Source organism: Aythya marila, assembly GCF_965140915.1.
Source record: "Aythya marila genome assembly, chromosome: 18".
Lineage (NCBI taxonomy): Eukaryota > Metazoa > Chordata > Aves > Anseriformes > Anatidae > Aythya > Aythya marila.
Window position 1 is genome coordinate 6,071,172 of NC_139059.1, and position 16,186 is coordinate 6,087,357.

Below are 16,186 nucleotides of genomic sequence, written 5' to 3' on the forward strand. Positions count from 1 at the left end.
ATGCAGGCTCAATTATTTCCCCCCACACACCCCAGTTAATAATGGGGCTTTGTTTTATTTTCACTTCTAAACTTGATGCCTCTCTTGCTAATGTTTCTCTGTGTACAAATATGCTTTCTTCGTCAGTCAGGCTTGGCAATGCTCAGGCCACAATAAACTAGTTCTGGGCAGTACGGCGAGGCTCTCCTTTATCAGGGCCTTTCTGGGGAAGTTTATTACACTGTAAGAGTGACATTTTCAGCCTTCTGAAAGAGTTGGTAAATATTTGGCAGGTTCTACTCCTTCAATAAAAAAGGGGCCACATTTATCTGTGATAAAGCCTGAAAGAAAACTATCTAGGCATTAAGGCTGGAGTTGTTGGGCAGAAGGGTGGGGTTCGGGCAGGATATTCTTTGAATTGGGCTGAGGGAAGTCAAATGTTTGCCTGCAATTTAGGAACCACTGTTCCTCTATGTTTGCAAATAGAGACCTTCAAGCCAGGGTTGTATTTTGAGTCGCAGAAGGGCACAGGGCATGGCAAGTCTGCGGTGTGTGGTTTACACGTTTATATGACCGAGGAGGGGACGGTTAGATTCAGCCTGTGCCTGGTGTCGGCTCTGCTGCTCGGTACAGAGCTTTCACAAAACCCTGGATGTGCTCGTGTTAGAGCCCTGTGCCCTCGGTGAGGGCCAAATCCGGGCACGAGGGAAGCAGCCAGGCTGTGGAGCTGCTCCTGCTGCTCTCGGCACCCTCCTCAGATGGCGAGCCCCGCGCTCAGCGTGCTCCGTGCCAGCTCCCGCTGCAGGCCGGCTCTGAAGCACGCAGAGGCAAAGCAGATGAAGGGAATGCGCTTTTCCCTTCCTGCCGCAGGCCTGCCTGAGAAAAGCCTTCCAGCTCCTGCTGACTTCATTGCTTCCCTTCCCGCGGACCCCAAAGTGACGTCCCAAAGGGGAGAGGAGAGCTCAGGAGTGCCTGTGAGGGGCTGCAGGGCGCCTGGGGCTGGTCTGCAGGGGCTGGGACAGCCCTCAGCTGCTTCCTGCAGTCTGTGATATCCCTGTAAAATGCCAAAGATCGGCAGCATCTGTGTGGCTTTCGCAAGGCAGGGGGTATTTCTTTATTTTATTTTTTTATTTTTTGCCTGGCAGAGGGGTTTCTGCTTTATGCCAGGGTTCAATCGCTTTGGGAGAGGGGGAGAAAAGGATGTGTGTGTACATGTGGTGGTACTAATAGGAGGATTACAGCTGCTAGGATAGGGAAACCCTTCCTTGCTGAGGGCAGAATAGGCCTTCGAAATCCCATCTCCAAGTCTGCACATTCGCGTGAACCTTAGTGTGAGCCAGCAACAGTGTGGAAAAGAAATCATGTGGCTGTGAACTGTAGGAAATGAGCCAGGAGTGATGATGGTGTGGAGAAAGCTTCCGCTTCCCGGCCTAACTGATGGACTATAGGATCATGGCACATTTCTTTAGTGCTAAATAATCAAAATATTTCCACGGCGCTGCTCAGTAGCTTTGGGTTTTATATAGCCTTCCTGGATTTTATTTGGGTCTTAGTGGTCTGTCAGTTTAGGAGGAATAGGTTCTTGGCTTTTTCCCTGCTGTGGCAGCAGGCAATGGGCCTTTGTTCTGCCTCTCCTCTGGCAGAAAGTCTTTCACGGTGTCCTGAAAGTCCACGTGGGCGGATGATGTGCCCACATTCCATGGCATCATGCAGGATTTGAGTATTTTCCCACTACAGATTAGTTAGTGACACCATTTATAGGTCTGGTAGGATAGAGTCCTAGTTTAGAGTCCTGACTCCTAGAACATGCCCACTGGTGCTGTCATTTATTAATATTACTTTAATTATAAAATGTCCCATCTGACCAAGGTTTTGGAGCCTTGCTCAGATGACTGCAGTGCAGCACTCAGCGGCTGGTGCAGCTGCCATGCCATGGAGGAACGTGCACTGCTCTGAGCACAGCGTTACCCTCAACTGCCCTGTCTGGCAAAAGGGCTGGAGCTGCTCCTCTGCGGGCCGGGCAGGGACTCCTCCGGCCCTTTTTCTACTGAAGGCTGGTTAAACCAAGCAGTGACGTACCACTGCCTACAGCTGTTTTGAATCTGTCTACTTGCACGTTACTTTTTTTTTTTTTTTGCAGTTGTAGGTATGGAATTTCCTCAAACTGTAAAATTAGGAAGCGGGTTTCATTCAGTATTATCTCTTTGCATGGTTGCTTTTAAAATACTGTGAGGAACCCAGTTTAACACACTTGAGTTTAATTCAATCATCAGTTTGTATGAGCTAATGTACAAGGGGCCCAAAGGCCTTCTAAAGTTAGTTGTGGTTTTATGTTTTTGGAAAAAAAATCGATGCAGCTCTTTAGGAGCGTCTCTGTTGTTTTACAAAGCATGGGGCTTTGAATGCCAATAGGGCTAAGTTCAAATAGACAAGTGCGGCAGTTTAAGGACTAAATTGCAGAAGCTATTTAACGCTCAGCTTCGTTAAAGCGATGATCAGGTTGGGTTAGGCAGAAGTGCTGTGTGCTGGAACATCTGGAATAATATCACACTTCCCCAAAGCGGAATTTTCTTTAAGAGCAGCAGCACTTGCTGATATTTGAGAGGGTGGAGCTAGCAGCAACCTACAAACGCTGGAAAACGAATTAAGAATTTATAGAGTGAAATATTGAGACTTTGTCAGGAATCTTCGTTTTGATTATAATCTGTTGTTTAAAACATCAGCTAGTTCTGGGAACTGGGGCTTTCCAGGCTGTGGAGCTCGGTAGGACAGCTTACGTGGGGGCCAGCAGCTCGGCTCCTTGGCGCTGGGCTTTTGAGTCTTTTGATGAATTCCAGTGAAACAAGTTGTGGCGAACTGATGTGGAGGTTTGGAGCCAGAATCTGCATGAAAAATCTTGCATGAAAAGAGAGATTGTTTCATCAGGAAGAATTTGAATGTAGTTCAGTTAAAATATGCTGGATTTAAAACTATAAATGCTATTTTGGTATTTTATGAAAGATACGGTTTCCTCAATTCTACCATTGTGGGTGTATTTTACACTTGAAGGATACCATAAAAGTAGATTTGAAGTCTCAGTTGCATTTAAAATATTTTTTATTACAAAATCTGCTTTGACTACAAAGGTATTTTGTATAATTGTGACTTCATTTGTTAATTTTGAAGGAAATATTTCTGGAGGAGGAAAATATTCCCATGCAAATGCAACCATTGTACAGAGTTAGAAACAGAAAGGTGCTTAATCACAAATGAGCTTGCCCATTTTAGTTTAATTTACATTATTTGCTTGATTTTCTGGTTAAAGGTAATTACTGAAAAAGCTTAAGTCAGATATTTATGGCATCCAGTTTTTTTCCAGTGTCGTGGATTATTCAGCAATGCAGTTAATGGTATTTTATGTATTGTATTTAATATATTTAGAGTGGCTCTTTCACATGAGTTATAAAGACCCAAAAACCAGCTTGAATCTGCATTTTAAAAACAACTTAAATTGACTTTTTTGAAACAATTGCACCAAAAACAAAATTCAGTTGAATAAATAAAATTGAATTTCTTAAATCTGAGTTAGTGAAGAGCTTCCAAAAAAGATTGTAACAAAGGAGCAGAACTTCACTGAGTTGTTTCACAATGCTAGCTGCGACTCCAAGTGCTACACTGAGACTAGAGTTACGTTACTCAAAGGCCCAGCCTAAATTTAACTCCAGGATTCGCATACTGCACTCACTTCATTGGGAGAGTTTGGTTCGCATGTAGCATATTTGAGCTAGTTTTGCATCTCCTCAGGGAATAAATTATAGGCTGAATGAGAACATTCACACACATTTATGACATTAATGCTATATGCAGTTGGAGGTTCTGCATGCATGCAGCCTTTAAAACTAATGCTATCTCTAGCCTCCTTCCAGGACTTTATTTAATTTCTGTATCGATGGCTGCTAAGGGCAGAGAGACAACATTTTTCCCGACAGTGTGTCTTGAAAATTTCTTTAGGAACACAGTAGGAAACTTCTCCCTTTAAAATTTCCACTGGAGTGAACTCTTTTCTGTCGCCCCTCGCCCCCCAAACACTGCCCTGTGCCAGTAACTGCAATCGTGTAGCTCGTTGTTTCACATGCCCCAAATAAAAGTGTACTGCTTCCAGAGCGTAGGGAAAGTGCTTAAGAGCCAGTTTGGGGTATTATGTAATAGTAGTTACATAAAGTTTTGGATGTCTTTATACTTCTAAGGCACTAATGCTTTTAAAAAAAAAGTTTCATTTCAAAACATCTGATAGGAGATTACATGTAAAATATGAATTGGGATTGTAGATTGTCTACATCACAGAATGAACTTATGGCTCTCCAAAGCAGCAGCAGGTATGCCCACTGCTAAATAAACATCTCCTGTATGCTAGTGGAGATAGTGTGATCTGCACCAGCCCGGGATTTGTCCTGTGCTCTGTAGTTTTGGTGACTGTTGATGTTTTTGGGTGAACTGCCTGGAGTTGTACTTTTATCCTTTTAGAGCCATGTGTTCATAAATGAGTGTTTGTAAATCTGTAACTTCCAAACCTTTTCTAACTTTGAAGTGCCTTTTACAAATAGAAATATTTTGTAACTATCTAGCTAGCCGTGTTACAGCAAGGCTGACTTATGGCCAGTTGCTTGCAGGCAGCAAGCATGGATTTAAGTGCTTTAAAAATACATGTAACAAGGCTGTTGCAAAGCAAGGTAGGCTGAGCTGGGCGTGAATGTTGACTGCAGAGGAGTTGTACTGCCTTATACTGCCTGAGGTCCCAACCTGGTGGGCTGCAAACGGAACCAGTGCTCCAGAGACCCAAGTGGCATGGGCACGGTCCCACCGAGGTGTGCTCTGTGCCCCACTGAGATCGGCTTGGCAGGGGAGTGGGGTCAACACAGTGAATGCACTCTTCTTGTCCATCTTCTTCTCTTGAGTAAATCTGCACCTGGAAGGAAATGCTGCACTTCCTTCATCCAAATTAAAGTATATCCCAGTACAGCCTCCAGAAATCATCTCCCACCAGAATTACTTCCCCATCAGCTAAAGAGATGGCTGAATAAGTCTCTTGTTGAATGAAATTCCCTACAATTTCACTATTCCAGGCATAGCTGTGAGTGTAGACAGTGCTGTTGAGCTATTATCTGACAGCCAGGAAGGAAAAGAGGTGAAAATAAAAGAGAAGCTGAGTACATTGATTGTGGTGTCTGACCTAAAGTCAAATGAAAGTGAGCAGCAGGGAGCAGTCAGCACCACCAGCAGGTTTCCACGTGCAGCATATTCTTGCCAGCTGGTCCCAGTGCCTGCTGTAGTGTCCATAAGTCTGTCAGGGCCATGGCAAAGGACCGGCCTCAGTATGCCCACAGGAGGTGCTCCGAGTCTGGCTCAGGTGAGCGGGAACCCTACTGCCCGCAGCAGGGCTGGTACAAGGCCTGCTGCTCACTGACAGGACTCCGAAGTGGGATTTCCCCTTCCTGAGCGTTTCTCAGCACCCCTTGTACTTGAATAGCAATGGTAAGCCTGGAGACTGGTGGAGCATTAGTTGGCAAAGGCTTGTTCTCATTAAAAGTATCCTTTGGGAAATGTCAGCAGGGCTTCTAGTTCACCCCGGGAGGCCTTCAGCCAACTCTGTGTAAAGGGGGGCCCTGGCTCAGCCTCCATCCAGCCCTGGTGGAAGGAGCTGGGGCCTTCTGGTGGGGTGATGGCTCCCTGTGCGACTTATGCACCTGGCAGCCTTTTAACCATGTATTTCACTCAACTTGTAGGTGCATTTGATGGCTTTATTACCAGATGTCTAAACCTTGCAGGTACGAAGCCGCTCCTTTGATAAATCACTGAGTGGCAGCGGACAGCAGTGTGGTCCTTTACAACTCAGCTATTCTGAAGGTTGCTGTGACCCTCTGTCCCTGCATGTGGCAGGTGAATCTGGGTTTCTATAACCTGTCATTATGGCTCTAATACATCAGTGATGTTAGAGACACCAGCTCAACTTCCTGCTGCTAAGCCCTGTCTAGTTGAACTAATGATATTTGGCAAATGAGGGGGGTGGTCCTGTGACTTTTACTGCCTCTGAGGAGGCTTCTGGAAATACAGGGTTGGGCCCCAAACCAGCCACCATTCTCAGTGGTTATTGAATCTGTATCTAGCATGTTTAGGAAAAAGCTTGAAAGCTACTGTTGTGAAATCAAGCTGAGATGATTTAAAAAAAAAAAAAAAAGTCATGTAAATTTTCCCAGACACAGCGTTAAGGCTAAGCAGGTAGGTTCGCTAGTAATACAGACTTTATTTTTCTGCTGAAGATGATTTTGCATTTTGCACAAAGACCAGCAGGATGAGCAGGGAGCAGCACAGCCCGAGGGAGGGAGGTCACTGTGATAGTGTGGGAGAGCAGTGAGGGTGCCCAGGCTCAGCAAGCCATCTTGGGGGGATTTTCTTCTTTCCTCTAGCTCGCCCTGGTAACCAAAATAGGCACTTTTCATGAATGCACTGGCAATAAAGAGTATGTGATGGGATTAGTTAGGAGTAGCCAAAACATATATCAATTATTGTATCTGTTTTCTTTCTCAGAGGAGGCTTCCTTTAGAGACATGTGCTTCTTCTCTTGTAATCAAATCCCATGTGTGCTCAGTTGCTGGTTGAAAATTGATTTGTGCATGCTGTGCTTTAATTGCAATATCCTGGTTTGTCAATATTAACTGATTTTACTGGGTGAACGTGGGGCATGGGTGTTCCTGGACTTTCGGAGGCTCCAGCTGGCAGTGCGCACAGGTCCCGTGAGTGCCTTAGGAAGCAGCTCCTGTCCCTCCAACCTCCCCAGTAGGGATTTCCTCGGTCGTTAAAGAGGCAGTTGTGTCTTGAAAAATTGAGCTTTCTGGTCCTGTGCTCCTCTGCATGCTCCTCCCTGGGGGCTGGATACAATTTGACCTTCCTAAAATTAGTATGAATTAGGAATAAATCTTTGCTGGAAAGGTGGAAAAGTGCAGTGAAAACATCCCCAGGATAGGTACGCTGTGGATAATGAAACGTGAATTTACGTGACCACCCATGGCTGATGCATATTTTATGGTTGAGCTCTTCTGTGTGATGAGTCCACAGCTAGCAGTGCAATAATTTCAGTAATAAGCTTCAGATTTCTTTTGAGGACTTTGTAAACTCCTCAGACATAAGTGAACTAATCCCCAAAATGTGCATATTAAACAGAAGTAAGTTGTTACCTAAAGCCCCATTTAGGCTCAGTAAGAACTAAGCCCAAAGCTTTTTAAATACACATGAATGGTAATAATTAGCTCTGGGTTTAATGCTAATAAATTCTGATAATATCCCTCCTATTGTAATACCCGTAATCAGTCCTGGTGAGGAAATGTGGAGAATAGGTACAAAAACTGTAATAGAAAAAAAAAAAATCAGAAACCAGACTTGAGGTGAGTTGTTGGGAGTGTACGACCATGGGAACAGTCCTATGTTCCTTCCACTTGTTGAGCCTCAAAGAGCAGGAAAACGGGGAGCACAGGAATACCAGTTAGATCCACTAAAGGCTCCGGGTCAGTGGCGTGCTTAAGCACATGCTAACTTCAAGCGTATGATTAATCGCATCCCTGGTCCACAGAGTAATTAAACTTGTGCCTAAGCACTCTGTGCTGCGCAGCTCCAGCCTGCAGGCGTACTCTGCATACTGTGCCTGAGAAAGTGGTGAATCAGAAAGTCGTTTTTGGCTGGAGTTTGGAAACGAGCTTGAAAGAGCTGGTTCGGCACCCAGGTCTCGTATTTGAATAGCTGTGGAAAAGCTGCTCTTGTTAGCAGAGCTGTAAGTAGCAAGGTGTGGCCATTTACTTTATGGTAATGCCTTAGTTTTGTTTAAAGTGAAATTATTTAAAAAGCCCTTTTGCTGAGCAATTTCCTGCTGCTCTCCTGTACTTTGCTTTCCTCCGTGCCAGCCAGACCAGGTTCTGTTCCAGCAAAGCCCAAGCTGGGCAGCCTCTGCCTGGCTGCTTCCCTCCCAGCTTGCCGCTCACCGTGCAGGAGATCCAGGACGGGAGGCAGCGCGGATGGGTTGATGCCAGCTGCCTGCCTGCCTTCCCTGCGGTGGGCAGCCCAGGCACAGACCTGCAGCACGTGCTCAGCTGGGACCCGGTGTGTGTCTGTGCACAGCTGCCTGCTGGCCGGGCACCTGCTGACCTGTGGGGCCGCAACCTCCGCTCGCACCGCACTAGGAACCCAAACAGCCGATGGCCGCATGCTTCGCCTGGTCCTGGGCAGGGCTTGGACCTGGGACTCTTCCAGTCAGTCCTGGATCTGGTTTGAAAGCCTGTGTGGGCCAGGGGCCGTTATTAACAGGCTGTTCGGATGTGGCCGCCTTGTTTTGGTGGCTGGGAGACTTCAGGCCGGGCTGGTTGGCCCCCACACTGTTTAATTTACTAGCAGTCATGAAGCCTCTTTCAGCCAGAGCTCCTCCCCTAGAGTTCTTTCCTAGCGTTCTCCCTTCCTGTCCCCTTCCTTGTGCCAACCAGTTTAATGCATTATTAGTCTTCACACCAACAGCTCCCTTCTCAGTTGTTTTGGGTTTGTTTTGCCAACGCGTTGGTTTGGCCGTGCCATCTGACCCCGCAGCACTGCCATCCCCTCTTGCCACTCAAGGTGGGTGTAATGTGGCAGCACCTAGAAGACTTTTTGATGACTAATTGTGTTATTTTATATACTTAAAGACAGTTAGGTGCTTTAGTTTCCTTGTTCTGTGAGGCCTCTGCATATAAATGCTCATGGGGCATAGTCACCATAATGAGGCAAGTCCATGCCATATTAAATGCTACTGTTTGAACTATTGGCTCCTACGTTGCTGAAAGGTGGGAGGGTAGTTTTCCAAGCAGACTCCATGGAAAGTCTGTGTAATGTGTTTGGTTATCCAACCTTGTCATTTTCAAAGGGACCAGTCAAGATTAACAGGGCCTAAATGTACCATCCCCTAAAAATAACTTTGGCTTTCCAGCTCCACTGCTGATGTTGGTGGCAGGGCTGAGAGAGAGGAAGAATGATGCTCCAAGCTGAAGGTTTCAAAGGAAATGAAGATGGGTTCTCTTCTATCACTGCTCGAGGGTTTGTTTGTTGTAGGGTCCCAGTGCAATGAGGACAAGGAGGTCTGAGCTCTGTATGGCGACTGGGCAGCTCTCACCGCTGAGACAGCAGCAATTGGGATGTCTTCTGGTAATTGGCAAAGTGAGAGGCTTCCTGAATTTAACTGATGGGTGTATTTTTATTTTCTTCTGGATGGAGGAGACTCAGCTAGCATGGTGACTTCTGGAGCACGCTTGGGCTTGCACAAAGGACAGCCTGATCAAAGTCATAGTTTGTGCTGGCAGCGCCAACACTAATAAATGCCGCTGTTCGTAACTTGTTCGTGGCTGAAGGGATTTCCCAAATGCCAGGTGCAATTGTGCTGCCTCTCATGGGGGCATGTCCGGCTTGGGATGGACTGGACCACACTTAGTCGTGCATTTGTCCTCTTGCACTGCAGAGTTAATATTTTCTCAGGGACCTTTCATGTAATTTTCAAGATGGTGATCAACCCAATCTTGGTTTTGGTGATCAACCCAATCTGCCAGCTAAAACCAGAGGCTGAAGCTCTTGTCTGGGCCGAGCAGGATAGGCAGCTGTTGTCAAAAGGGCTGGAGTTTCTTCTGCGGGTGGGTGTTTTTCATTTGGTAATACCAGTCTATTCCAGCTGAGGATCTGTCCCTTTGTTTTGTGCACAGGACAATTTGTTTTCAATTTTTGTTTCTGAAAGGAAACTGTCAAGACGAAATTCACACTTAAAAAAATTAAGGGAAACAGCCCTTTGTCCGTTCCTAACAATCCCCCTCAATGACTAAAGCTGGAAGAATTCTAGAAACTGCAGTTACTTCTTACCTTCGGTTTGTTTTTGTGCAGTTCTTGCATTTTTTGAGTTTCAGATCCAACACACCAAAAAGACTTCAGTCCCTAATCCTCCTGATAAACCCCAGCGTAACCCAGAGATTCGCCCCCTGATGATTCAAGTCCGATTGTGCCTCGTCTGGCAAGTGGGACTGGGGCAGCAGGGAGCAGAGAGCAGCTGGGGCAGTTGGTCCCTCTTCCAGCACACGCAGCCCTGTGCTGGCTTGGCAGTCCAAGAAGGAACACGCGAGCCCTCTGCAAAGGGGCTTCCGCAGAGCAGGACACATCCGTCCTCTCTGGAGTCTGCCATGCACGTGAAATTAAAGCAGGGTGAGAAAGCCTTGGCGGGCTGACATCTGCAGCGACTCTGCTCTTCTGCACCCTGGCCGTGCTCCGTCTGCTCGTGGCGGGGAGCTGGCCGCTGGGGAGGCTGCTGTGTGCCCAGGGCAGGGGCTCCTCGGGTTGTCTTCTGTGTCAGCACAACAGCAAGGGCTGCAGACCTGGTCCTTGCCTGCGGCTCCTTCCGACTACAAAGAGCTGTTTATTGTCCTTCCAAGAAATAAAACAAAAAAAAAAAAAAAAGAGAACTTTTTGAAAATAATAACAGCATGCATCTCATTTTACTTTTAGACTTAGAAACTACTTGATGCTCATTACAAAGGAATTGATTCCTTAAATGAATGAAGCAGCCACGAGTGTTGCTTTCAGTGAGGAACTGCTGACGCTCTGACTCATGCTTTGCTTCTTGCAGGATCTGGCTTTTATGCTTCATTTAGGACACCAACGTCATTAGCATTCAGAGGGCTCCTGCTTTTTTTTTATTATACTGCTGTTATAATTTCTTAAAAGATGCAAATAATATTTGGTTCAGAATCATGGCTCGTGTTTTATTACCAAATGGGAGCATAAAGCTTGCTTTCATTTGACTTTCAAGCCTTAGAAGAAATTCAAAATGAAAATAAGGTGTGGCTCTGTACAGTGATGAGGGGGTCTCAGGAATTTTTTGGATGCCAGGTTGGCTGCTTCTGTGGAGCGTCATCTGCCGATAGAAGGGGTGAGGTTGTCGCCTTGTGTTACACTTTGTGGATCTTTATGACTGCCCCAAACCCCGGCGTTTCCACTGCATGCAAAACAGCTGCGCCAGCCTGCTGCCCGTGTCCCTGGAGATGGCATGTTTGAACAGCAGCAGCTCCAAACAAGATGCTGCTCTGCACAGCTGAACGTGGCAGCTCGGCCTCATTGTTTTGGAGCTGAATGTTAGCACAGCGGCGAGCGAGGGAGTCCCGCAGAGCGCTTGGGCTGGGAAGGGGAAGGGGGAGCTGTGCCCTGCGAGATCCCTCCTGGATCACACCTCGCAGGTCTGCAGGGATAATCATCAGTCGTGTTCTTCCTAGCCTGTAACTGGAGCGGGAAAAGGTGCCCTTTGCTGAGGGACAGGACGTATTTAATGCAATCAGGAAGAAAAATAGCGCTGAGAGTCCTCAGTTGCTGGCTGTGCTACAAAGGCCCTGCAAGCCCTCGAGGCGCTCACCAGCTTGCGGGGGTGCGTGCAGGTCCACGGGCCCATCCCAGCACCCTGCACAGAAAGCTCCTGGAAACAGCAGAGCAGAAGCATTGTGGGAATCTGCCTATGGTTTTTGTCAAGTCCACTTCCATCAAAATTTACATTACTGATGAATTAAAACGAAAGTGTTGCTCCTTGCCCTAAGGATGTGCTGGGCTGGGCTGGGATTTCCAGGAGGATTTGTAAATGAGGGTTGAAAATTCCCAGCCAACTACTTGGCACCTTTTTAGTAGGAAACCTATAGATTCATTTCAAAGATTGCTTAAGCTGAAAGCTGTTGAGAAATCAGTAGTAATTAGCTAATTAAAATCCCAGCTTTATTAATAAATCAAGAGTAACTGCTCCTGCAATTGGGGAAGCAGGTGTGACCTGCTCTCACTGCGGTTGGGCAGCCTGGCACCCCGGAGTGCTGGTGCACAAATGCTGGGTGCTGGTCAGGTCTGGGGTCCCCGCATGTCCTGGACGCAGTGCCAGGGTGCTGATTGCCCACGACACGTGTGCCTGCAGGCAAGGCATTGCTTCCTTTTGCCCCAGTGGTTTGGGGCTCTTGAGGGTTGCTTGTGGTGAGCTACGCCAGGCTTTGTTTGATGGCATTTCTGCCGAGTGACAGACGAGCCATCTGGCGTTACGCTGAAGTGCAGCGCGGCGTTTGCTCAGGAGGGAGCCCACAGCGATGACAAAGCAGTTCCACACCTTCCTGTCTGTGTCACGGCTGGTCACCGTGCTCGGGGCGGCTGCGGGGCTGGCCGGCAAAGCCAGCAGAGACGGCACCGCCGTGCTGGAGAGAGGAGCCCGTCAGACCTCTGCCCTCCTAGGGACCTGGAGGGGACTGAGCGGCAGCAAGAAAAATGAGGGACTTTCAGGGGCAGCTGTGTTTTACTAACCCAGTCATAATGCCCCTAAAAATCCTTATTGTTCTTGCAATGGTCAACTGTGACCTCCGGCACGGGGAGGCCTGGAAGGTAAGCACGAGCGCCTGGGGCAGGGCAGGCAGGAGGGCAGGCGTGCCCTCGGGAGGGAAGGCTGGCTTGCAAGCCAGGGAAGTGTTACAGGCTGGGGAAAATTTGTGGTGGAGGGCATCGGAGCAGCCTCGCTGTCATGGGCTGTGGTGTGGAGGGTGCGTTTCTGTGTGAGGCTCATGGTGTGAGACCTGACAGGCAGAGTGGGTTAAACGAAACAAACTTTAGTGCTTTCCGTCCCTGTCGTGTCTATCTTTTGTTTTCCCTATCTGGGAGTGAAATGCAACTGGAGATATTCCCAACCCGAGATGCAGCCCCTGCCAGAGCCGCTCCAGAGGGAGAGGTGTTGGCTGTGAGCAGGGGCAGGGTGCGCCCAGAGATCCACCTTCGCTTTGCGGGGTGAGTGATTCCCCTGGCTCCGGGCCAGCCAGCCACGGGAACCTGGCTGCAGCATCACCGCCGTGCTTGGGCAGCAGGCAGCACCGACCGCTCCACTGCTGGCTTTGGGGATGGGCTAATTAATGCCCACTGTGGGGATGAGCTAATTAATGCCCATCAAGCAGCCTGCCCATGTCACTGTACCCATTTCTGCACAGCTGCATGCTTGTGGATGGACGGACTCTGTCCTGCCAGTGCTCCTGCCCCTTCCTGTAACCTCACAGGACTGTACTTCCATGACTGATTTCTGTCATAAGTGCTTAAAAAAGTTGTTTTCTACAGATTCCAGGACAGTGATGTGTGCTAGCTTATTTTATCTCTTTTTTTTTTTTTTTCCCAGTATTTACTCTTTTCATGTTTGTGAAAGAGTTAGTGGATTTAGCCTTAATGCCATTCTTCATATTGCAGACTGCCCTCTCCATCCTGACTCCCCATTTTACTCCTCTTTCAGCTGAACTGCTCCAAGTCGTTGCAGATCTCTGCTCGTTCTTATCACCTCTTCCTCAGCTTTATTCCTACTCTAATTTTTCAGATCAGACAAGGATGCAGTAATTGCATGTGGAGAAGCAATTTGTTAAACAAAACTCTATAATATTCAATTATTCAACATCTTTATGCGTTCTAACACCTCGTTTGCATTTCTGAGAGCTTCTCTATGTTGAGTAAAAGTTTTTTATTTTCATTGAACTCTGCAACAATGTTCAACAAAGCTTTTATCCTTTAATAACTCCACCTAGGGGTATGGATAGTCAAATTAGTCTGGCCCCACCACAGCAAGTCCCTTTCCCAGTGTCTGGTTGGATTAGTCGTTACCTTTTTTGAAAAGGCTTTGTTTATCAATTAATTGATATGTTTATCAATTAATTCTGCTTTATGTGCCTGTGCCAATAGATTAGAACTGCATGCATTTTTTTTCTATGCTGACTGCACAGACTTGCCCTTACACATCACTTACCTATCTTTAATTGGGTTTTGTGGCTCTGGAGCAAGAATTACTCATTTGTTATTTGTTATTCTCAGGAACATTCCAACTGCTTTTCTTAAAGCTGAATTCTTTGTAAAGGAGAAGTGACTAGAAACCCCAAACTGAGTCCCAGGTCTTGCTTAACTTTGTAAGGCACACTGACATACTGACGCTGCTCCAGTTAAGGTATGGTATGAATCAGAAACTAACAGCCGCTGTGGAATGAGTGTGTTCACATGAAGTCATCCTGCAGTGACTACTGCAGAATAGTCAACTCCTCCTTGTAAGCAAGCCCCAAAAGAGAATACTTGTCCCAGTGACTGTGCGACTAGATAAAAGATAATGGGCACAGGAAAAGCACCCTGCTATCAGATGAGGATGGGCACTGTTTGACTGGCTGCAAACAACAAAATTTGTGCTGCTCAAGGCCACGCAGGACTGTCGCGGGGGTGTCCTTCCTTGCAGGCTGATTCCAGGAATGTGGCACTTTTGGAATGGTTTGTTTCAGGACTTTCTGCTTTGACACCTGTGATTGCTGAGACTGGCCCATCATAGGAAGCCCCAGACCCCCTGCTCCTTTCCATGGGAATTTCTTCTCTTAGCAACTCCAGTGTCTTCACCTGATACTGAAAGAAGATGGAAGAAATTGAGTGTTCCCCTTGGCAAGATGTGTGGATGGAATAGATCTGTTTTCAATCTGGTATCTACCAAACCAACTAAGTAGAATCACCTCAACTGCTAACAGGTTGGAGAACAACAACCTACTCTTTGTACTGAAAGCAGGAAGATCTGGAATGGGGTTTTGTAACTTTTTTGATGATTCTGTGTTACAATTTTTATATTTATTATCTGCATCTTACTCAAAATAAGAATATTTATGTTAAAATAAACATTTTTACTCTGAAATACTGGAATGAGCCTGCTCAGCTTCTCCCTATCTCAGCTCAGCCCCTTTGAAGGGAATCAGCTCGTGGATTTTAAAGTCAGAAGGACCAGTCTGAACCTCAGAGGATGGGCACAGAGCAATCCCTGCAATTCATCCTGAAACCAGAGCCCTGATGAATGGATCTTTTTCTTATGTGCTATGGGAACTCTGCTTATATAAATGTCTGATAAACTGTTCCAATGTTTTATAACCTTGTCTTGTACCTTATGGCAACCCAGAATTTCCCACCTATGCCTCTTGCACAGCTATGTGGAAGAAACCCTTCACGTATGTGACTGCATATAGTGAATAGGAGAACAAGAAGGTTTGGTGTTAACTTTTATACTATCTGTTCTCAAAACAGCTCTATTGCACATCTCCTCCAGTTGTGTTTCAGAGTGGACAGCAGGCACAGCAGAGCTCCATAGGGACACTTGGCTAGGGACTGATGGGCAGGAGAGATCCCACATCTCTCCCACATATCTGGAGTGGGATCCAGCCTGGCTGTCCCCCCTGTTACACCATAGGGAACTCTCAGCAGCCCTGTGAGACCCTTTCTTAATGCCCAGGCTAAGACACTAAGATTTTAAGGACAAATTTGGCTGTTCTTTCTGAAAGTTCAGTGTCATTTAGCACCTCTGATCTGGCTTGGAAAAATGCATAAATACCTACAATAAATATGTTTTGAAAAGTATGTGAGGCAATCATGTTGTTTTCAGGGTCAATTTCAGGTGTTGCCATCAGTTTCTACTGTGCTCAAGCATTGCCCCAGCCTTCCTTGGAGCTGCCATCCCTAGCATATGCTAGGTAGTATGAACATGAGGATAGAAGCCACTGCAATAAAGCATCATGGTACTTGCATGCAGATAATTCTGCATGGATAACAGAGGAGCTGCTAAGCTTGAGCCACCAGTCACGTTACTTTGCACATCCTTGGAAAGCACACGCTGACAACAGTAGTAACTGCCCACCAAGAACAGACCCAAAGGAGCAAAGGTTGCAGAGTGAGATCCCCACTGGGGAAAAAAAAAAAAAAGAAATGAATTGCTCTTCAAGTACGAGCAATTCTGTTAGAGTCTTTCAAACACTGCTGTTCCAGGCTGCAAGGACTCTCTGCAGGGGACGCTTTCTGAACTGCCCTGTAATATTATCAGCTGCTTTCAGTGCACAACTCCTGTCTGGAATAATTTAATGTGGTACATTCAATCAAACAGAAATTGTATGTGAGCCACATGATCTGAATTAGTCCAGTGCAGGAAATAACATTTTGCAGGCAAATTTGTTGCCTTCTTTCACTGGAACCCTTTAGTGCTTTGCTGTAGTTCTTGATGAATAGCTGCTTCATGGAGGAAATATGGTTATTATGGCAAACTTTCTTCACAATGTTTAAACATTTAATTTTCAGCAAGCCTGAAGAAATCCAAGCTCTCAAGGAACCTTTAGCTTTAGCAGAT